The following is a 23,719-nucleotide window of genomic DNA, read 5'->3' as shown; positions in this document are numbered from 1 at the left end:
AGTTTGACACTGTTTAACATATTCAAAAAAGAAGTGGTGTCCTTGATGTATGTAAGGCTTTTTTGAACAAGCGGTTGTAAGAATTTGTCGACGAACTTGCCAATCGGTTCCGAGATCGACCCACAGGCCGAGACAATGGGTCTGAATGGTGGTCTCATGGGGTCTTTATGTATCTTGGGCAACATGTAGAGTTGCGGTCTCCTGGGAAATTTAAGATGAAAGAAAGCGTGAGTCACATAAAGACCCCATTAGACCACCATTCAGACCCATTGTCTCGGCCTGTGGGTCGATCTCGGAACCGATTGGCAAGTTCGTCGACAAATTCTTACAACCGCTTGTTCAAAAAAGCCTTAGATACATCAAGGACACCACTTCTTTTCTGAATATGTTAAACAGTGTCAAACTATCACCCTGTGACACATATTGGTTATGCACGATTGACGTCGTGGCATTATACACTTCAATTCCACACAAAGAGGGAATTGAAGCGTTGGAATGGAGTTTATTGAACAGTGACTTAGAAGACTATCAGAGAGTCTTGATATTGGAACTGATGCAGTATGCACTGTATCACAGTTATTTTGAATGGAATGGAGTTTTTTATAATCAATCTAATGGAACATCCATGGGTTTTGGGGGGGCCCCCTCATATGCGAACATTTTTATGCAAAAATTTGAAAATGATCATATACTTGGCAACCGAACATGGACTGAAGGTTTGACCATGTTTAAAAGATTTATTGACGATATTTTTTTGATCTGGTGCGGCTCTAGAGAAACATTGGAAGACAACATTAAGACACTCAATGATCAAAATGAAAGGATCAAATTTACCTACACCATATCTCAAGACGCGATATCTTTTCTTGACGTACACATCAACATCGTCAATCATGAGATCAGCACTAAAGTGTTCCAAAAACCCACTGACAGAAACTCGAGTTTACTTTTCCAAAGCTTCCATCCGGAGCCACTGAAAAAACATTTGCCATTCTCGCAATACACTCGACTGAAGCGAATAACATCAGATGGAGAACAAGCCAAACAATCAATGTTGCAACAAACAGCCAAGTACAAAAAACGAGGGTACCCTAATGATATTCTCATACAAGCCCTAGCAAAAGTTGACAAAATAAAGAGAATTGATCTATTGACACCTAAAATCAAATCAACCATTCAAAAAACCGTATGTGTATTGAAATATTCTACTGATTCTGCAAAAATCAAAAGAATCATCAACAAACATTGGCACTTGGTACAAAATGAGCCGGATTTAAAAGACATATACAATGATCATGTCACTTTTGCATTTCAAAGATCCATAAAATTTGAAAGAATTGCTGAAGACCCCTAGTAAAGAGAAAAAGAACTGGAAAGGAATGACTAAATGTTTTAATTGCATTCATTGCAACAACGTCATTTGCGGTAACACCTTGATGCATCCAACCAAAGGCTTCCCTATTGAATTGGAGTATTCTGGCAGTTGTGACACTATGAATTGTATATACTTAATAAAATGCCCATGTGGCAAGGTATATATCGGTCAAACCGAGCGAAAAGTGAAAATCCGCATCACAGAACATAAAAGTAACATCAGGCTCAGTAACCTGAAGTCAGCAATAGCGTGCCATTGGAAAGAATCCAACCACCAGATATCGCAGTTAAAATTCATGGTTCTAGAGGTCATCCATCAGCGCCCCGACATGGATCCTGTGAAACAAAGACTCAAAGCAGAGTATCATTGGATTAAAAAATTGAACTCCGCCCAGCCGATTGGGTTGAATGATCGCATAGAGCACGCGTGGGTTCTATGATTCATCGTCTTGTGCTCAGACCCTGTTTCCCTACATTATATATGTCTAGTTGCCATGAGATGATGTTCGATAGTAGCTTTGTCAAATTATTCAGAAAAAAAATTTTGTTTTACTGTATACATGTTTGTTCCGTTTTTCATTCAGTTCTTTCATGCAGTCGCAATGTTTTACGTTTTGCGTCCACTATGCGCTTAATGCATATTTATTTAACGCGATCACTGTTGTCTTGTTGTTTTGAAGCCGTTATACTCAATTCACGTGGCCGCCGTCCTGCAACGCTATAGGTTGCAACCGTGATCACGTGACATGTAGTACAACCTATGAGTACGCAGTTAGTTGGGGAGTGACAAACCGGTTGTTATCCACTGAAGCGCGAAGGCGCGTTTAAACCTGTAAGTTTGTTTATTGGTTTGCATTTCGCTTGTGTACAGTTATGCCAGTGCGTTTAATCTTAAACCAGCAACTAATGCGTAGATTTTCTTATAAGCACATAGGTGGAGCCTCCTTTTGCTCATTTCTGCATAGTTTAGCCAGGTATGTATTGTTTGACTCGGGTTCTTTTGGGTTCTTTTTGCACCACCTTTTTCGTTTTCCGTTACTGTTAGAGCCATAGCGAGATTTTTGACCATGTTGCCGGGTGACTAATTTGGTCCTGTTTGGTTTCCTTTATTTAGACCCCTGACGAAGGGTCATGGCTGTTGTTTGACCCGAAATGCATTGGGTATTTTGAAAATTTGAAAGCTTTGGATGAATTCAACTATGGTTAATACAACATAAGATGGTATTATGTTGGCAAGAAATATAAACAGCAAATATCAAGTCTAAAAACAGATTTTGAAAATTTTGAACTGCAATTAAATGTGAATAACCTTATGAGAAAACTGTGTTTTCGTAATAATTGGAGAGCCCAGTCTAGAGGCTATTGGTCCTAACTTCAATATTTATCTCAGTTTCCAAGGCACGTTCAGGCTACGTGCGACGACGAGGGCTCCCACCAGGAAATTTAAAGCAATCTTTGTTGAAAGAGTTCACAGAGTGCTCAGGATAACATACATTGTTTGTCATGTCATGTGATGTCATATGGTGTCAAGTGTCGTGTGGTGTCACGTGGTGTCATGTGTAATTTGGTGTCACGTGTTGTCATGGTTCATGTGTTGTAATGTGGTGTCTAGTGTCATGTGGTGTCATGTGTCATCATGTGTCATGTGGTGCACTGGGACAGGAACAGACTAATTTGCATATAGCCAGGTTCTGAGCTGGGATGGGGCAGTGAGCTAAATAACGGTGATGGATCAAGCCCTGATCTTTGGACTGGGTAAGAGTGGTCTGCTTAATTCAGACACTCTCTTCATCACCACCCCCTTTTCTGAATCGTTTTTGGCCACTATAGGTGTGGCAGGGTATACTCAGACATGAGTCCTGTGCTCACTGCTCCATCAGGATTCAAGCAAGCCGGGCCGACAAGGCTGAAATGCCAGAAACCGGTCCCCGGTAGCTTGTCTCCTTTCTGGTGAAGAATTGGCTTGGTAGTTTGGTCTGCCCTGTTCCCATGATGCACTGGGCCAGGGACAGACTAATTTGCATATAGCCAGGTTCTGAGCTGGGATGGGGCAGTGAGCTAAATAACGGTGATGGATCAAGCCCTGATCTTTGGACTGGATAAGAGTGGTCTGCTTAATTCAGACACTCTGTTCATCAGCACCCACTTTTCTGAATCGTTTTTGGCCACTATAGGTGTGGCAGGGTATACTCAGAGATGAGTCCCTTGCTCACTGCTCCATCAGGATTCAAGCAAGCCGGGCCGACGAGGCTGAAATGCCAGAAACCGGTCCCTGGTAGCTTGTCTCCTTTCTAGTGAAGAATTGGCTTGGTAGTTTGGTCTACCCTGTTCCCATGATGCACTGGGCCAGGGACTGACTAATTTGCATATAGCCAGGTTCTGAGCTGGGATGGGGCAGTGAGCTAAATAACGGTGATGGATCAAGCCCTGATCTTTGGACTGGGTAAGAGTGGTCTGCTAATTCAGGCACTCTGTTCATCACCACCCCCTTTTCTGAATCGTTTTTGGCCACTATAGGTGTGGCAAGGTATACTCAGACATGAGTCCCGTGCTCACTGCTCCATATGGATTCAAGCAAGCCGGGCCGACGAGGCTGAAATGCCAGAAACCGGTCCCCGGTAGCTTGTCTCCTTTCTGGTGAAGAATTGGCTTGGTAGTTTGGTCTGCCCTATTCCCATGATGCACTGGGCCAGGGACAGACTAATTTGCATATAGCCAGGTTCTGAGCTGGGATGGGGCAGTGAGCTAAATAACGGTGATGGATCAAGCCCTCATCTTTGGACTGGGTAAGAGTGGTCTGCTTAATTCAGACACTCTGTTCATCACCACCCCTTTTCTGAATCGTTTTTGGCCACTATAGGTGTGGCAGGGTATACTCAGACATGAGTCCCGTGCTCACTGCTCCATTAGGATTCAAGCAAGCCGGCCAGACGAGGCTGAAATGCCAGAAACCGGTCCCCGGTAGCTTGTCTCCTTTCTGGTGAAGAATTGGCTTGGTAGTTTGGTCCGCCCTGTTCCCATGATGCACTGGGCCAGGGACAGACTAATTTGCATATAGCCAGGTTCTGAGCTGGGATGGGGCAGTGAGCTAAATAACGGTGATGGATCAAGCCCTGATCTTTGGACTGGGTAAGAGTGGTCTGCTTAATTCAGACACTCTGTTCATCACCACCCCCTTTTCTGAATCGTTTTTGGCCACTATAGGTGTGGCAGGGTATACTCAGACATGAGTCCCGTGCTCACTGCTCCATCAGGATTCAAGCAAGCGGGGCCGACGAGGCTGAAATGCCAGAAACCGGTCCCCGGTAGCTTGTCTCCTTTCTGGTGAAGAATTGGCTTGGTAGTTTGGTCTGCCCTGTTCCCATGATGCACTGGGCCAGGGACAGACTAATTTGCATATAGCCAGGTTCTGAGCTGGGATGGGGCAGTGAGCTAAATAACGGTGATGGATCAAGCCCTGATCTTTGGAATGGGTAAGAGTGGTCTGCTTAATTCAGATACTCTGTTCATCACCACCCCCTTTTCTGAATCGTTTTTGGCCACTATAGGTGTGGCATGGTATACTCAGACATGAGTCCCGTGCTCACTGCTCCATCAGGATTCAAGCAAGCCGGGCCGACGAGGCTGAAATGCCAGAAACCGGTCCCCGGTAGCTTGTCTCCTTTCTGGTGAAGAATTGGCTTGGTAGTTTGGTCTGCCCTGTTCCCATGATGCACTGGGTCAGGGACAGACTAATTTGCATATAGCCAGGTTCTGAGCTGGGATGGGGCAGTGAGCTAAATAACGGTGATGGATCAAGCCCTGATCCTTGGACTGGGTAAGAGTGGTCTGCTTAATTCAGACACTCTGTTCATCACCACCCCCTTTTCTGAATCGTTTTTGGCCACTATAGGTGTGGCAGGGTATACTCAGACATGAGTCCCTTGCTCACTGCTCCATCAGGATTCAAGCAAGCCGGGCCGACGAGGCTGAAATGCCAGAAACCGGTCCCCGGTAGCTTGTCTCCTTTCTGGTGAAGAATTGGCTTGGAAGTTTGGTCTGCCCTGTTCCCATGATGCACTGGGCCAGGGACAGACTAATTTGCATATAGCCAGGTTCTGAGCTGGGATGGGGCAGTGAGCTAAATAACGGTGATGGATCAAGCCCTGATCTTTGGACTGGGTAAGAGTGGTCTGCTTAATTCAGACACTCTGTCCATCACCACCCCCTTTTCTGAATCGTTTTTGGCCACTATAGGTGTGGCAGGTGTAACGACTGGATTTTCGGACTAGATGGATTAGCTCACCAGAATATCACACACCCAGCCGAAACGTAACCACCTCCCTCCTCAGGATCTATCTGTCCAGGCACCTAGGCACCTACCCGAGGATGGGGAACACGCAATATACAAGCTTATATCATATATAAATATATGTACAATACCTCTACACCTATGGGGATCGCTAATAACAATACTTACCTGATTACTAGTCTAAACTACACTCATTCATACTCAGTAGCCTAGCGGTAAGTCATACCCAGGCTATACTACCAACCTCCACCCATGAAGGGGCGGCTCCTATGAGATTACCATTACACACCAACCCTGGTTGGTGCTCACGCAAGCCGCTGTCTTCCGTCGGGTATAAACGCTGTATCCCCCCAGCGTATCACGCACTGCCACATATGTACCGTATCCTCCCGGCACTTCACACGACCAACACAATCCGGCGTTGGCCATACAACACTGCCACATATGTACCGTATCCTCCCGGCACTTCACACGACCAACACAATCTAGCATTGGCCATACAACACTGTCACATATGTACCGTATCCTCCCGGCACTTCACACACGATTTCTTCCTATATGAACCTCCTTATCTATATGGGACACATCACTATCTATCTGCTAAATGGTATAATATATATATATTTGGAATTCTGTATGCAGTGGAATGGTGACCCAATCCTCTCACACAAAGATGGCCAAATTATAGTATGTAGGAATTGTTAGACAACCCAAACTCTCCCTCCTTCCTATTTATCTGTACACCATTTACCCGGGCGGGAAAATCCTCCGTCCAAAAAGCAGCATCCAGCTAGAAGAAAAGGTTAGCTCCGGCACATATAACAACTCAGACACATTGGTTCATTATAAACCTGGGGTCCCTTTTATTACACAATATCAACAATAACACTACTAAACATATAACCTAGAAAGCAATAAGAGAATTAGAATAGATATATGCACACTACTGAGAAAGGGCAGACTTCACCTTATGAGTATGGGGTCTGGACTCAGTCGTCATCTCGGGTCCCTGCTTGTCTGTGCCCTGGACCATCTCTGGGATCACCCCTGCAGTCACGGATACACGTCTGCACCGCTATGCTCTGTCTTCTCTCTCTCCCTCCAGGCCACTGGAACCTCTCTTTCCTGTTATTCATACAGTCTGTTTTACTCTCTCTCTGGTGGAATCAGGGCTCTCTCTCTCCTCTGCTTCTCTCCGTCACCACAGCTTCACTCCACTAGCCCAACTGTTCCAGATGGTAGCTTGTCTTCTCTCTCCATTCCAAACACCATCTGACTTCTCTGTCTCCAAGAACCAACTCACTCTGCCTCTGACAAACTGACAAAGGCAATGACTATGACTGAGACTGACAAACTGACTGCCAAACTGAGACTGATTCTCTGACACTCCTCCTCTTCTGCACTTCGCTAATATAGAATGCTCTCCTCTAGTGGAAAGTTCCAGCCAGTAACCTGCCGCCCACCAAATTCCTGTACCACTCCGTGCCAAGGACGCGCTCCCAGCTGGCCAGCCTGGTGTTGCGTCTTCAACATAGAGAAAAATACATTCTTTCGATAAGGGCCAGCCTGAGCCGGTTCTCTCCAAGCAGAAAAACAGCTTAAAGCTAAATAATACCTCTCACCTACAAGCACCTCGAGCAGCTGAGACAGAAAGAAAGATGGAGTCTTTCTGGTTCTGGGCCTTATAGGCGCGAAAAGGACTTAACTCTATCAGAATACATACACAAATCATACCAATATGTAATATAAAGTCCGGACTACAGGATCCACCCTCTACTATAGGTAGGATGATGAAAGGACACATAATTATGTCAAAGCCAATAGGCAATAGATGGATTAGAGTCAGGAATAAGCGATCTATCGCCAAATAAAGCAGATATCCTCTAGTTTATGCTTCTAGGTCTGAAAAGAGGCCTAAAAGGACCAAAACAAGCTAAGAATAGAGATCCAGGATGGTAGCAAGCTTAAAGTCACCATCACTCAGAAATAGAGCCAAAAACCCTGTCACTACATTGCACCCTTGACTTTAACTTGCTAACATCCGTAAACAACAACAAACAAATAAACAAACATCAACATAATCTATCAACAACATCAAAAACAAAAAGACTCCCTAAAATGAATGACAACTAAGGAAATACAACCTAAAACTTAATATAGGGAATGTAAATCTGAAAACAAATCAAAGTACCCTTGAAACAAAATGTTGAAATGTAACTAAGATTGATCTGATAACAACAGAAACTAACCAAAGCACCCTTGAACTAAATGTGCCTCAACTTCTAATGATATCTCATGAAATCTATTGATGTAGGGACATGTTTGTGAAATGAAAATAACAAAGGGCCTAAATGAGGCCTACCTACTTCGGTCAACTTAAGGAAGGATTTGATAAAATCTGACAAATAAACATAACAAAGGGTCCTCAAAGTCTGGGCAACTATTACTAATAGATCTAGGACATGACCTAACTAAAATGCACACCTCCCAGGACAACTTAAAGTCTAAGGTGACCAACCTTGGAACTAATCCCACTGTTCTAATTAAGAGTTGATGGATCAAAGTGATAGTGTAATACTAGGGAAACAAGGACAACCCCATTTCTACAAAATAGCTGGTGTAGCACTATGCATATCAAGCAAGAAATCAAAGAAAGTTATCTAAATGTAATGTATAGACTTAAACTTGGGAAATTGAATAATAGGAGACCATGCCAAAGTCAATAGGCAATGGTCATAAGTCATCTAAGTCAGGAAACAGTTTGCACCTAATCCCTCCATATCAATCTGTGGAACACATATGTGCACCATCATTCAAAACACTGCTTTCTAATTCTTGAGCAAAACTGTTATACAGATAAGTGAGAGATAGATAAATGCAAAGTCAATATATATCAATGATAAAATAGCGTAGCATACTAAAATCAAAATATCATGTATCACAGGGCATCAGATTATTAAAGCAGCTCACTAATTATATACTGCACCCTATGACTTTCAAACAATAACATTGGCATACATCAAAGGCCAAATCATTAATATGGCCAGGATGGTAGCAAGCTTAAAGTCACCATTACTCAGAAATAGAGCCAAAAACCCAGTCACGACATTGCACCCTTGACTTTAACTTGCTAACATCCGTAAACAACAACAAACCATTGGGGCCTGTATGTGGTAATTTCAAAAGTGGCATAATGTCCATCTGAAATAGAAACATGGTAAAAAATGCAAGACTCAAGAATACAGGCCAAGGAATTACATTACAGGGGTTCTTTTAAATAATCACTTGCAAAAGTCAATTAATAATTTTTTTTTTCAAAAATAGAACTATTGGCTTTGTCAAAAACATTTTTGGGGGGAAATCCAGGAATGGTATATGGGGTTTTAACCTGACTGCTGAGGCAGCCAACTGTAGATTTAAAATTTGAACCAAAAAAGGATTTTAATTAAAAGTGTCTATCAAAAAAAAAGTTAGTCTGTTCTTTCTAGAAAAACGTTCCAGCAGTTCACCAGTGTGCAAGACACACCGCTCCAAAGTTCTTTGCCAGGAAGGATTCCCATCTGATCTTGTCATTCATGGAACTTCAGCCATCTGCCGTAAGACACCGCTTCTCGCCATCAGCTCCGGTGTAGTTTGGGTCCAAGCTGGTTCCGCATTTCAGAAAACAACAAGCTAACATAAGAACCAGAACATAAGAAAGACAAAATAACAAAGGGGGCGGGGCAGGACCATCCATGCACTCCCGCACAATCCATCCACCTGAAACGAGAGACAAGCATCAATCATCTTATAAAGAAAAGAACTCTTCTAAATCCAGGGAATGATTTAAAAATTCTACCTATACCATATTCTTTAAATTTGTTTGGGCAAAATCTAATCTTTTTTTTTTTTTTACATAGCCAGGAGGGCTGTGCCTAGTCACTCCTTTGAGAAGCAGCCCCTCCCTCCAGAAAGATGTCCGCGCTCAGAGTTTTGAATCAGCTCCAACCATAACAAATAGGAGACAGGCTTCTCTCTCTCTTCTCTGCTTCTCTAAAATTGGGTCGCTGCCAACGCTGAGCTCATTGAAAGAGTCAAGCGTCTGCCAAGCTTCTTAAGAAAGAGCTTGGTTGGAATGCAAGCATCCTCCCTCTTCATGCGAAGGAAGCTAGTATCAGTCGGAGGACCATAGCCCTCCCTTTACATAAATAAAAGGATCGCGGAGAAGAATTGGGTTATAGCCAAGGAAGTCTCTACTCGTTTTAAGGCCCCCCTCCCGTCAGAAAATGCCCTGGGAACAGGCCTAAGTTATCTTGTTCAAGGTTAAAACAACACTGGAGCTTCTCACGCATTTTTAAATGAAACTCCATGCAGCTGTTTATTTCAATCCTTCCTCCCAGACAAGCACAGTATTTCTCTAACTAATTTAAGCAAGTTCTTAAGCTATAAGCGCTGTGACATTATTAACCGTTAAAAAGCAAGATATTTAGACTAAATACTTGTTAGCTGAAAAGCAAAACAATTAGCAACATTCAAAAATCACATGTTTAAAACAACATCAGTTTGAGAAAGAGAATTGGGGTTACCAAATTAACTTTTGTTTATGAAGACGGCATTCTGCATTTTCAGTGACAAAAACATTGGGAATTTTTTTTTTTTGCATGCAAATTAACACACAAAAAGGGACAATTTACTTCAGGATAAAACATAAAATACATTTCATTTTTTTATGAATTCACACAGCTAGTTACACCCAATGAATTGCTGCTACATGCAAGGCTATGCATTTTGCATTTGCACGGTATTACCATTCTATCAACAGCCTGTCACAGCACCTAGGCAAACCCTGCACTTAATGCAATTTTAAACTAATGTAAGGGATGTGAGTGTATTAAAGTCATTACATGTCAAAATAGAACCTCATGTCCACCCTTGACTTTATACACGAACACCAAAATGAAAGAATGAGACATGGAGCCTGAAAACACGAATTATTAAAGACATTCTTGCAACCTACACACATGCTAGCATTCTCAAGTAAAAGGCAAATTATTTCAGTAGCTTCATGAAATACTAATCCAAAACAAACTATATACCATACTGTTACTGGCTGAAAAGGAAAACATTAAAAACGACATAGAACATTACGACACATTTCTTAAAATAACATGTGGGACACCAGCAATTTAAACAAAGAGAAAAAAAAAGTATACATGTAATTTTGACCAAGAATTCATAATTTTGTGCGCAAGCTGTTTCTGTTCTAATTATTCAAAGAGTCAGATTTATTTTTTGCAGATAACCATTTTATTTTAACTGAGCGGGGTTTATCTCACGCTGTTCTGCTTCATATCAGCGCAAAATACAGAATCATTTGCACTTGCAGATTGCTGTAGGAAAAATAATCACTTATATTTTCTACATGTGCAAAATACACTACAGAACATCTTTTTTTTTTAAAAGCATACGGTTGCATTTCACTAATTAAAGCACATTCTATGATGAGTCTGTTAAATTTTTCAACCGGTATGCACTAATTCTAAAATAATGGTTTGTGTATCTCTCAGCACCGTCCGTGCGTAGCTGAAAAACCCTCTGCTATCATTCCAAAACACCCCCTCGCAGTCCGACAAGTTGATGTATACCTCCGAGACCCACAAAAACTCGTGGACACATTCCAAACAGTATGTGAAATGAGCACTGCCGTCTCAATTCAAGATATTAACCCTTTGGCAGCTCAAACCTAATCCTTCCCCAAGCGCTGCAGACACAAGGGAAATTCCTAGGACTTATCTCTCTCGTTCTCACATAACACTCGAGCTCCTTTTCAAAACACATTTTCTTCGAACAGACGGAAAGGATCCAGCCCTTCCCTGCTCAATGGAACAAGACATTCATAAGCCATATGTACAAGGCACTACAAGCCAGATTCACAAGGCGCTACAAGCCAGATTCATAAGGCGCTACAAGCCAGATTCACAAAGCGCTACAAGCCAGATTTGCAAGGCGCTACAAGCCAGATTCGCAAGGTGCTATGCACAAGCAACTACAAGCTACTCACAAGGCGCTATACACATGGATTTAACAAACTATTCACAAATCTCAAGCAGAAAGCGCTATGCACATGGTCTCAACAAGCTACTCATAAATATTAAGCACAAGGCGCTATTCACAAGAAACACAATGATAACATGCTATTCACAAGCTAAATATACAAGGCGCTACAGACCATATTTACAAGACGCTACAGACCATATTTACAAGATTCAAAAGCCTCAATCACAAGGCGCTATTTACAAGGTTCCAAAAGCCCTAATCACAAGGCACTATTTACAAGGTTCCAAAAGCCCCAATCACAAGGCGCTATTTACAAGGTTCCAAAAGCCCCAATCACAAGGCGCTATTTACAAGGAACTTAGCAAGTTATTCACAAGCCTTACACATAAGGCACTATTTACAAGATTTACAGTAAGTTATATCACAGAATACATTTCACACTTCACAGCATAAGCAAATGCAGCAAGCCATTTAATAAGCAATTTACAAGCCTTTTTCATACACATATTTACAACTGCATCATTACTAAGATGTAATTGGCTCCATCACGCACTGTTACCCTTCAAGCCTGTCCGTTCAAACACCAAGATGAAAAGCATTTCTCCTACACTGCATAAGGCAGAAGCCATGATGTACTGCAATCTCCTTACACTCCAACTGTTCAAGCTCATAGGTCAGGAACCACACCTCACCATGCAATTCACAGACTGTTCCCAGATGTCAATTTTTAAAGGGTTTTAAGTCCAAATCGCACACAGGTTTACGTAAACGGTTTGTGACGCCAGATGTAACGACTGGATTTTCGGACTAGATGGATTAGCTCACCAGAATATCACACACCCAGCCGAAACGTAACCACCTCCCTCCTCAGGATCTATCTGTCCAGGCACCTAGGCACCTACCCGAGGATGGGGAACACGCAATATACAAGCTTATATCATATATACATATATGTACACTACCTCTACACCTATGGGGATCGCTAATAACAATACTTACCAGATTACTAGTCTAAACTACACTCATTCATACTCAGTAGCCTCGCGGTAAGTCATACCCAGGCTATACTACCAACCTCCACCCATGAAGGGGCAGCTCCTATGAGATTACCATTACACACCAACCCTGGTTGGTGCTCACGCAAGCCGTAGTCTTCCATCGGGTATAAACGCTGTATCCCCCCAGCGTATCACGCACTGCCACATATGTACCGTATCCTCCCGGCACTTCACACGACCAACACAATCCGGCGTTGGCCATACAACACTGCCACATATGTACCGTATCCTCCCGGCACTTCACACGACCAACACAATCCGGCGTTGGCCATACAACACTGCCACATATGTACCGTATCCTCCCGGCACTTCACACACGATTTCTTCCTATATGAACCTCGTTATCTATATGGGACACATCACTATCTATCTTCTAAATGGTATAATATATATATATTTGGAATTCTGTATGCAGTGGAATGGTGACCCAATCCTCTCACACAAAGATGGCCAAATTATAGTATGTAAGAATTGTTAGACAACCCAAACTCTCCCTCCTTCCAATTTATCTGTACACCACTTACCCGGACGGGAAAAGCCTCCGTCCACAAAGCAGCATCCAGCTAGAAGAAAAGGTTAGCTCCGGCACATATAACAACTCAGACACATTGGTTCATTATAAACCTGGGGTCCCTTTTATTACACAATATCAACAATAACACTACTAAACATATAACCTAGAAAGCAATAAGAGAATTAGAATAGATATATGCACACTACTGAGAAAGGGCAGACTTCACCTTATGAGTATGGGGTCTGGACTCAGTCGTCATCTCGGGTCCCTGCTTGTCTGTGCCCTGGACCATCTCTGGGATCACCCCTGCAGTCACGGATACACGTCTGCACCGCTATGCTCTGTCTTCTCTCTCTCCCTCCAGGCCACCGGAACCTCTCTTTCCTGTTATTCGTACAGTCTGTTTCACTCTCTCTCTGGTGGAATCAGGGCTCTCTCTCTCCTCTGCTTCTCTCCATCACCACAGCTTCACTCCACTAGCCCAACTGTTCCAGCTGGTAGCTTGTCTTCTCTCTCCATTCCAAACACCATCTGACTTCTCTGTCTCCAAGAACCAACTCACTCTGCCTCTGACAAACTGACAAAGGCAATGACTATGACTGAGACTGACAAACTGACTGCCAAACTGAGACTGACTCTCTGACACTCCTCCTCTTCTGCACTTCGCTAATATAGAATGCTCTCCTCTAGTGGAAAGTTCCAGCCAGTAACCTGCCGCCCACCAAATTCCTGTACCACTCCGTGCCAAGGACGCGCTCAAAGCTGGCCAGCCTGGTGTTGCGTCTTCAACATAGAGAAAAATACATTCTTTTGATAAGGGCCAGCCTGAGCCGGTTCTCTCCAAGCAGAAAAACAGCTTAAAGCTAAAGAATACCTCTCACCTACAAGCACCTCGAGCAGCCGAGACAGAAAGAAAGATGGAGTCTCTCTGGTTCTGGGCCTTGTAGACCCGAAAAGGACTTAACTCTATCAGAATACATACACAAATCATACCAATATGTAATATAAAGTCAGGACTACAGGATCCACCCTCTACTATAGGTAGGATGATGAAAGGACACATAATTATGTCAAAGCCAATAGGCAATAGATGGATTAGAGTCAGGAATAAGGGATCTATCGTCATATAAAGCAGATATCCTCTAGTTTATGCTTCTAGGTCTGAAAAGAGGCCTAAAAGGACCAAAACAAGCTAAGAATAGAGATCCAGGATGGTAGCAAGCTTAAAGTCACCATCACTCAGAAATAGAGCCAAAAACCCTGTCACTACAGCAGGGTATACTCAGACATGAGTCCCTTGCTCACTGCTCCATCAGGATTCAAGCAAGCCAGGCCGACGAGGCTGAAATGCCAGAAACCGGTCCCCGGTAGCTTGTCTCCTTTCTGGTGAAGAATTGGCTTGGTAATTTGGTCTGCCCTGTTCCCATGATGCACTGGGCCAGAGACAGACTAATTTGCATATAGCCAGGTTCTGAGCTGGGATGGGGCAGTGAGCTAAATAACGGTGATGGATCAAGCCCTGATCTTTGGACTGGGTAAGAGTGGTCTGCTTAATTCAGACACTCTGTTCATCACCACCCCCTTTTCTGAATCGTTTTTGGCCACTATAGGTGTGGCAGGGTATACACAGACATGAGTCCCTTGCTCACTGCTCCATCAGGATTCTAGCAAACCGGGCCGACGAGGCTGAAATGCCAGAAACCGGTCCCCGGTAGCTTGTCTCCTTTCTGGTGAAGAATTGGCTTGGTAGTTTGGTCTGCCCTGTTCCCATGATGCACTGGGCCAGGAACAGACTAATTTGCATATAGCCAGGTTCTGAGCTGGGATGGGGCAGTGAGCTGAATAACGGTGATGGATCAAGCCCTGATCTTTGGACTGGGTAAGAGTGGTCTGCTTAATTCAGACACTCTGTTCATCACCACCCCCTTTTCTGAATCGTTTTTGGCCACTATAGGTGTGGCAGGGTATACTCAGACATGAGTCCCGTGCTCACTGCTCCATCAGGATTCAAGCAAGCGGGGCCGACGAGGCTGAAATGCCAGAAACCGGTCCCCGGTAGCTTGTCTCCTTTCTGGTGAAGAATTGGCTTGGTAGTTTGGTCTGCCCTGTTCCCATGATGCACTGGGCCAGGAACAGACTAATTTGCATATAGCCAGGTTCTGAGCTGGGATGGGGCAGTGAGCTAAATAACGGTGATGGATCAAGCCCTGATCCTTGGACTGGGTAAGAGTGGTCTGCTTAATTCAGACACTCTGTTCATCACCACCCCCTTTTCTGAATCGTTTTTGGCCACTATAGGTGTGGCAGGGTATACTCAGACATGAGTCCCTTGCTCACTGCTCCATCAGGATTCAAGCAAGCCGGGCCGACGAGGCTGAAATGCCAGAAACCGGTCCCCGGTAGCTTGTCTCCTTTCTGGTGAAGAATTGGCTTGGTAGTTTGGTCTGCCCTGTTCCCATGATGCACTGGGCCAGGGACAGACTAATGTGCATATAGCCAGGTTCTGAGCTGGGATGGGGCAGTGAACTAAATAAAGGTGATGGACACCACATTACATCACATGATACAAGACACCACATGACAACACATGAATCATGTAAACACATGACACCACATGACAACATATGACACCAAATGACACATGACACCACATGATGACACATGATGACACATGATGACACATGACACCACATGACACTGGACATATGATGACACATGACACCACATGACACCACATGACACATTATACCACTTGACACATGATGACACACATGAGGACACATGATGACACATGGCACATGACACCACATGACACATGATGGCACATGACACCACATGACACATGTTAAAACATGACACCACATGACACATGACAACACATGATGACACATGATGACACATGGCACATGACACCACATGACACATGACACCACATGACACATGACGACACATGACAACACATGATGGCACATAACACATGATGACACATGACCATGTGACGCCACATGACATGACACCACATGACACCACATGATACCACATGAAACATGACACCACATGACACATGACAGTACATGACAGTAAATGACACATGATACCACATGATGACACATGACACAACATGACGACACATGAAAACACATGATGACACATGACACCACATGGCACCCCATGACACTACATGACAACACATGACACCACATGACAATACATGACACATGACACCACATGACAACACATGAAACTACATGACAACACATGACATCACATGACACATGACAACACATGACACCACAGGACACATAACATGACATGACACATGACACTACATGACAACACATGACACATGATACCACATAACACATGATGACACATGACACCAAATGACAGCACATGACATCACATGCCATCACATGACACAAGACACCACATGACAACACATGAATCATGACAACACATGACACCACATGACAACACATGACACCATATGACACATGACACCACATGATGACACATGATGACACATGACACCACATGACACAGGACATATGATGACACATGATACCACATGACACCACATGACACATGACACCACATGACACATGATGACACACATGACGGTGTCATGTGGTATCGTGTGTCATATTGTGTCATGTGTCATGTGGTATCATGTGGTGTCATGTGTCATGTGTTGTCATGTGATGTCATGTGTCATCATGTTTTATGTGTTGAAATGTGGTGTCTTGTGTCATGTGTTGTCATGTGGTGTCATATGCCGTGTTGTCATGTGGTGACAAGTGTCATGTGGTGTCATGTGTCATGTTTTGTCATGTGTCATGTGGTATCATGTAGTGTCATGTGGTGTCATTTGTCATCATGTGTTGTCATGGGTCGTCATGTGATGTCATGTGTCATCATGTGGTATCATGTGTCATTATGTGTCATGTACTGTCATGTGTCATGTAGTGTCATGTTTCATGTGGTTTCATGTGTTGTCATGTGTTGTCATGTGTCTTGGGTTTCATGTGCCATCATGTGTCATGTGGTGTCATGTGGTGTCATGTGCCATATGTCATCATATGGTATCATGTGTCATCATGTGTCATGTATCATCATGTGTCATGTATTGTGATGTGGTTTTATGTGGTGTCATGTGTCATGTATTGTCATGTGGTTTCATGTGTCATCATATGACATGTGTCATGTGTCGTCATGTGGTGTCATGTGTCATCATGTGTTGTCATGTTTCATGTGTTGTCATGTGGTGTCTTATGTCAAGTGGTGTCATGTGGTATCATGTGTCATCATGTGTCATGTTGTGTCATGTGTCGTCATGTATAATGTAGTATCATGTGTCATGTGTTGTCATATGTTGTCATGTGTTATCATGTGTCATGTGTCTTCATGTGGTGTCATGTGATGTCATGTGTCATGTGGTGTCATGTGATGTCATGTGCCATTTGGTATCATGTTGTGTAATGTCATGTGGAGTCATGTGGTGTCACATGTCATGGGGTGTCATGTGGTGTCATGTGGTTTCATGTGCCATCATGTGTAATGTGGTATCATGTGGTATCATGTGCCATGTGTTATCATGTGCCATGTGTCACCATGTGTTGTCATGTGTCATCATGTGTCATGTGGTGTCATGTGTCATCCTGTGTCATGTGGTGTCATGTGTCATCATATGATGCCATGTGTAATGTGATGTCATTTGTTATGTGGTGTCATGTGGTGTCATGTTTCATTTGGTAGCGTGTGGTGACATGTCATGTGGTGTTATGTGGTGTCACATGTCATGTGCCATGTGGTGTCATGTGTCATTTGGTGTCATGTGTTGTTATGTGTTGTAATGTGTCATGTGGTTTCATGTGCCATCATGTGTCATGTGGTGCCATGTGGTGTCATGTGCCATGTGTCATCATGTGTCATGTGTCATCATGTGTTGTCATGTGTCATCATGTGTCATGTGGTGTCATGTGTTAACATGTGTCATCATTTGTTGTCATGTGTCATGTGGTATCATGTGTCAACATATGTCATGTGATGTCATGTGGTGTCATGTGCAATCATGTATCATGTGGTGTCATGTGGTGTCATGTGTCATCATGTGTCATCATGTTTTATGTGCCATCATGTGTCATGTGGTATCATGTGGTGTCATGTCATGTGGTGTCATGTCTTGTGATGTCATGTGGTATCATGTGGTGTCATGTGGTGTCATGGGGTGTCATGTGTCATGTGGTGACATGTGGTTTCATGTGTCATTTAGTGTCTGTCATGTGTTGTCATGTTTCATGTGTTGTCATGTGGTGTCTTGTGTCATGTGGTGTCATGTGGTGTCATGTGTCGTCATGTGTCATGTGGTGTCATGTGCTATGTGTCATCATGTGTCATGTGTTATCATGTGTTGTGATGTGTATTGTGTCATGTGATGTCATGTGTCGTCACGTGGTGTCATGTGTTGTCATGTGTTGTCATGTTTCATGTGTTGTCATGTGGTGTCTTGTGTCATGTGGTGTCATGTGGTATCATGTGTCATCATGTGTTATGTGGTGTCATGTGTTGTCATGTATCATGTGGTGTCACAATGTCATGTGTTGTCATATATTGTCATGTAGTGTCATGTGTCATGTGTCGTCATGTGGTGCCATGAGTCATGTGATGTCATGTGTCATGTGGTGTCATGTGGTGTCTTGTGGTGTCATGTGTTGTCATGTGTCATGTGGTATCATGTGCCATGTGTCATCATGTGTCATGTGTTATCATGTGTTGTCATTTGTCATGTGTCATCATATGTCATATGGTATCATGTGGTGTCATGTCATGTGGTGTCACATGATCATGTGTCGTGGTGTCATGTGTCATCATGTTTCATGTGGTGCCAGGTGTCATCATGTTTCATCATGTGTTGTCATGTATCATGTGTTGTCAGTCTTGTGGTATCATGTGTCATATTGTGTCATGTGTCATGTGGTATCATGTGGTGTCATGTGTCATGTGTTGTCATGTGATGTCATGTGTCATCATGTTTTATGTGTTGTAATGTGATGTCTTGTGTCATGTGTTGTCATGTGGTGTCATATGTCATGTGTTGTCATGTGGTGACAAGTGTCATGTGGTGTCATGTGTCATGTTTTGTCATGTGTCATGTGGTATCATGTAGTGTCATGTGGTGTCATGTGTCATCATGTGTTGTCATGTAGTTTCATGTGTTGTCATGTGGTGTCATGTCTCATGTGTTGTCATGTGGTGTCATGTGTCATGTGTTATCATGTAGTGTCATGTGGTGCCATGTGGTGTCATGTGTCATCATGTATTGTCATGTGGTGTCACATGGTCATGTATCATGTGTCATGTGCCATGTGTCATGTGGTGTCACAATGTCATGTGTCATCATGTGTCATGTGCCATCATGTGTTGTCATGTGTCATCATGTGTCATGTGGTGTCATGTGTCAACATGTGTCATGTGGTGGAAAGTGGCGTCATGTGCCATGTGTCATCATGTGTCATCATGTGTTGTCATGTGTCATGTGGTGTCATGTGTCAACATGTGTCATGTGGTGTCATGTGGTGTCATGTGCCATCATGTGTCATGTGGTGTCATGTGCCATGTGTCATCATGTGTCATGTGTGTCATCATGTGTCAGGTGCCATGTGGTGTCATGTGTCATGTGGCGTCATGTGGTGTCATGTGTCATCATATGTCCTATGTCATGTGGTGTCATGTGTCATCATGTGTCATCATGTGGTGTTATGTGAAGTCATATGTTGTCATGTGGTGTCATGTGTTGTCATGATTCATGTGTTGTCATGTGGTGTTGTGTGTCATGTGTCATCATATGTCATATGGTATCATGTGGTGTCATGTCACATGGTGTCACATGGTCATGTGTCATGGTGTCGTGTCATCATGATTCACGTGGTGCCAGGTGTCATCATGTTTCATCATGTGTTGTCATGTATCATGTGGTATCGTGTGTCATATTGTGTCATGTGTCATGTGGTGTCATGTGTCTTGTGTTGTCATGTGATGTAATGTGTCGTCATGTTTTATGTGTTGTAATTTGTTGTCTTGTGTCATGTGTTGTCATGTGGTGTCATATGTAATGTGTTGTCATGTGGTGACAAGTGTCGTGTGGTGTCATGTGTCATGTTTTGTCATGTGTCATGTGGTATCATGTGGTGCCATGTGGTGTCATGTATCATCATGTTCTGTCATGTATCGTCATGTGGTGTCATGTGTCATCATGTGGTATCATGTGTCATTTACTGTCATGTACTGTCATGTGTCATGTGGTGTCATGTTGTGTCATGTGTCATCATGTGTCATGTGTTATCATGTGTTGTCATGTGTCATGTGGTGTCATGTGTCAACATGTGTCATGTGGTGTCATGTGTTGTTATGTGGTGTCATGTGTCATCGTGTGTCATCATGTGGTGTCACATGCCATGTGGTGTCATGTGGTTTCATGTGCCATGTGTCATCATGTAGTGTCATGTGACGCCATGTGGTGTCATCATGTGTTTTCATGTTTCGTCATGTGGTGTCATGTGTCATTATGTGGTATCATGTGTCATTTAATGTCATGTACTGTCATGTGTCATGTAGTATCTTGTGTCATGTGGTGTCATGTTGTCATGTGTTGTCATGTTTCATGTGTTGTCATGTGGTGTCTTGTGTCAAGTGGTGTCATGTGGTATCATGTGTCATCATGTGTCATCATGTGTCATGTGTGTCATGTGTTGTCATGTATCATGTGGTTTCATGGTGTCGTGTGTCATATGTTGTCATATGTTGTCATGTGGTGTCATGTGTCATGTGGTGTCATATGTTGTCATGTGGTATCATGTGTTGTCATGATTCATGTGTTGTCATGTGGTGTCGTGTGTCATGTGGTGTCATGTGATGTCATGTGGTGTCATGTGTCATCATGTGTCATGTGGTATCATGTGTTGTCATGTAGTGTCATGTGTCATGTCATGTTATGTGTCATGTGTGTTGTCATGTGTCGTGTGTCATGTGTCATCATATGTCATATGGTATCATGTAGTGTCATGTCATGTGGTGTCACATGGGCATGTGTTGTGGTGTCATGTTTCATGTGATGCCAGGTATCATCATGTTTTATTATGTGTTGTCATGTATCATGTGTTGTCAGTCATGTGGTATCGTGTGTCATATTGTGTCATGTGCCATGTGTCATCATGTGTCTTGTGTTATCATGTGATATCATGTGTCATGTGTCATCATATGTCATGTGGTATCATGTGTCATCATGTGTCATCATGTGTCATGTGGTGTCATGTGTCGTCATGTATCATGTGATGTCATGGTGTCATGTGTTGTCATATGTTGTCATGTGGTGTCATGTGTCATGTGTTGTCATGTGGTATCATGTGTTGTCATGTAGTGTCATGTGGTGCCATGTGGTGTCATGTGTCATCATGTGTCATGTGGTGTCATGTGCCATGTGTCATTATGTGTCATGTGTTATCATGTGATGTAATGTGTCATGTGTCATGTGATGTCATGTGTCATCATGTGGTGTCATGTGTCGTCATGTGTTGTCATGTTTTATGTGTTGTCATGGTGTCATGTGTTATCATATGTTGTCATGTGGTGTCATGTGTCATGTGTTGTCATGTGGTATCATGTGTTGTCATGTAGTGTCATGTGGTGCCATGTGGTGTCATGTGTCATCATGTGTCATGTGATGTCATGTGCCATGTGTCATCATGTGTCATGTGTTATCATGTGATGTAATGTGTCATGTGTCATGTGATGTCATGTGTCATCATGTGGTGTCATGTGTCGTCATGTGTTGTCATGTTTTATGTGTTGTCATGTGGTGTCTTGTGTGGTGCACAGACATAATATCGACTCCAAAATATCGTTTGGACAGAATATCGAGTTTAAAATATCGTTTGACAAAATATCGACAGGACAGAATATAGACAGCCAAAATATCGTTTTTAAGGTAAGTGAAGTAATATTGACTGTAAATAATATAGAAAGTGAAAATATGTAAGTATATAATATAGATAGTAAAAAATTCATTTTATTTTTTAGGGTTCAGGGTCAGTTTTGGGTTTTTGGGTAAAGGGGTATTTTTAGGTTTCAGGGTCAGTTTTCAGTATTTGGGTAAAGGGGTATTTTTAGGGTTCAGGGTCAGTTTTCAGTTTTTGGGTAAAGGGGTATTTTTAGGGTTCAGGGTCAGTTTTCAGTTTTTGGGTAAAGGGGTATTTTTAGGGTTCAGGGTCAGTTTTCAGTTTTTGGGCAAAGGGGTATTTTTAGGGTTCAGGGTCAGTTTTGGGTTTTTGGGTAAAGGGGTATTTTTAGGGTTCAGGGTCAGTTTTCAGTTTTTGGGTATTATTTTATTATATTTTGTTACTATGTATATATGTTTTAATAAATATGAAATAAAAAAATATTTATTTAACTTTCATTAATTATTTAATTATTATAAGTTAATTTAAGTAATTTTAAGTATATTTTAGTAATTAATTATTAATATTAATTTAATTTAACACTGTTTTTAGTAAATACGATATTTTTTACAACTATATTTTTGTAAACTATATTTTTAACTCGATATTTTTGTACTTACCTGTTTGTAGATAGAAACTCGATATTTTGACTCTCGATATTTTGTCAACGATATTTTTGATGGTCGATATTCTGTCCCTCGATATTATTTCAGTGATCCGTCTTGTGTCATGTGGTATCATGTGTCATGTGTCATGTGGTGTTATGTGTCGTCATGTATCATGTGGGGTCATAATGTCATGTGTCATGTGTTGTCATATGTTGTCATGTAGTGTCATGTGTCATGTGTCGTCATGTGGTGCCATGTGTCATGTGATGTCATGTGTCATGTGGTGTCATGTGGTGTCATGTGTCGTCATGTGTCATGTGGTGTCATGAGCCATCTGTCATCATGTGTCATGTGTTATCATGTGTTGTCATGTGTCGTGTGTCATCATATGTCATATGGTATCATGTGGTGTCATGTCATGTGGTGTCACATGGTCATGTGTTGTGGTGTCATGTGTAATCATGTTTCATGTGGTACCAGGTGTCATCATGTTTAATCATGTGTTGTCATGTATCATGTGTTGTCAGTCATGTGGTATCGTTTGTCATATTGTGTCATGTGTCATGTGGTATCATGTGGTTTCATGTGTCATGTGTTGTCATGTGATGTCATGTATCATCATGTTTATGTGTTGTAATGTGGTGTCTTGTGTCATGTGTTGTCATGTGGTGTCATATGTCATGTGTTGTCATGTGGTGACAGGTATCATGTGGTGTCATGTTTCATAGTTTGTCATGTGTCATGTGGTATCATGTAGTGTCATGTGGTTTCATATGTCATCATGTGTTGTCATGGGTCATCATGTGATGTCATGTGTCATCATGTGGTATCATGTGTCATTATGG

The sequence above is a fragment of the Lissotriton helveticus genome, chromosome 3_2, assembly GCF_964261635.1.
Source record: "Lissotriton helveticus chromosome 3_2, aLisHel1.1, whole genome shotgun sequence".
NCBI lineage: Eukaryota > Metazoa > Chordata > Amphibia > Caudata > Salamandridae > Lissotriton > Lissotriton helveticus.
Note: the sequence above shows the minus strand (reverse complement) of the source record.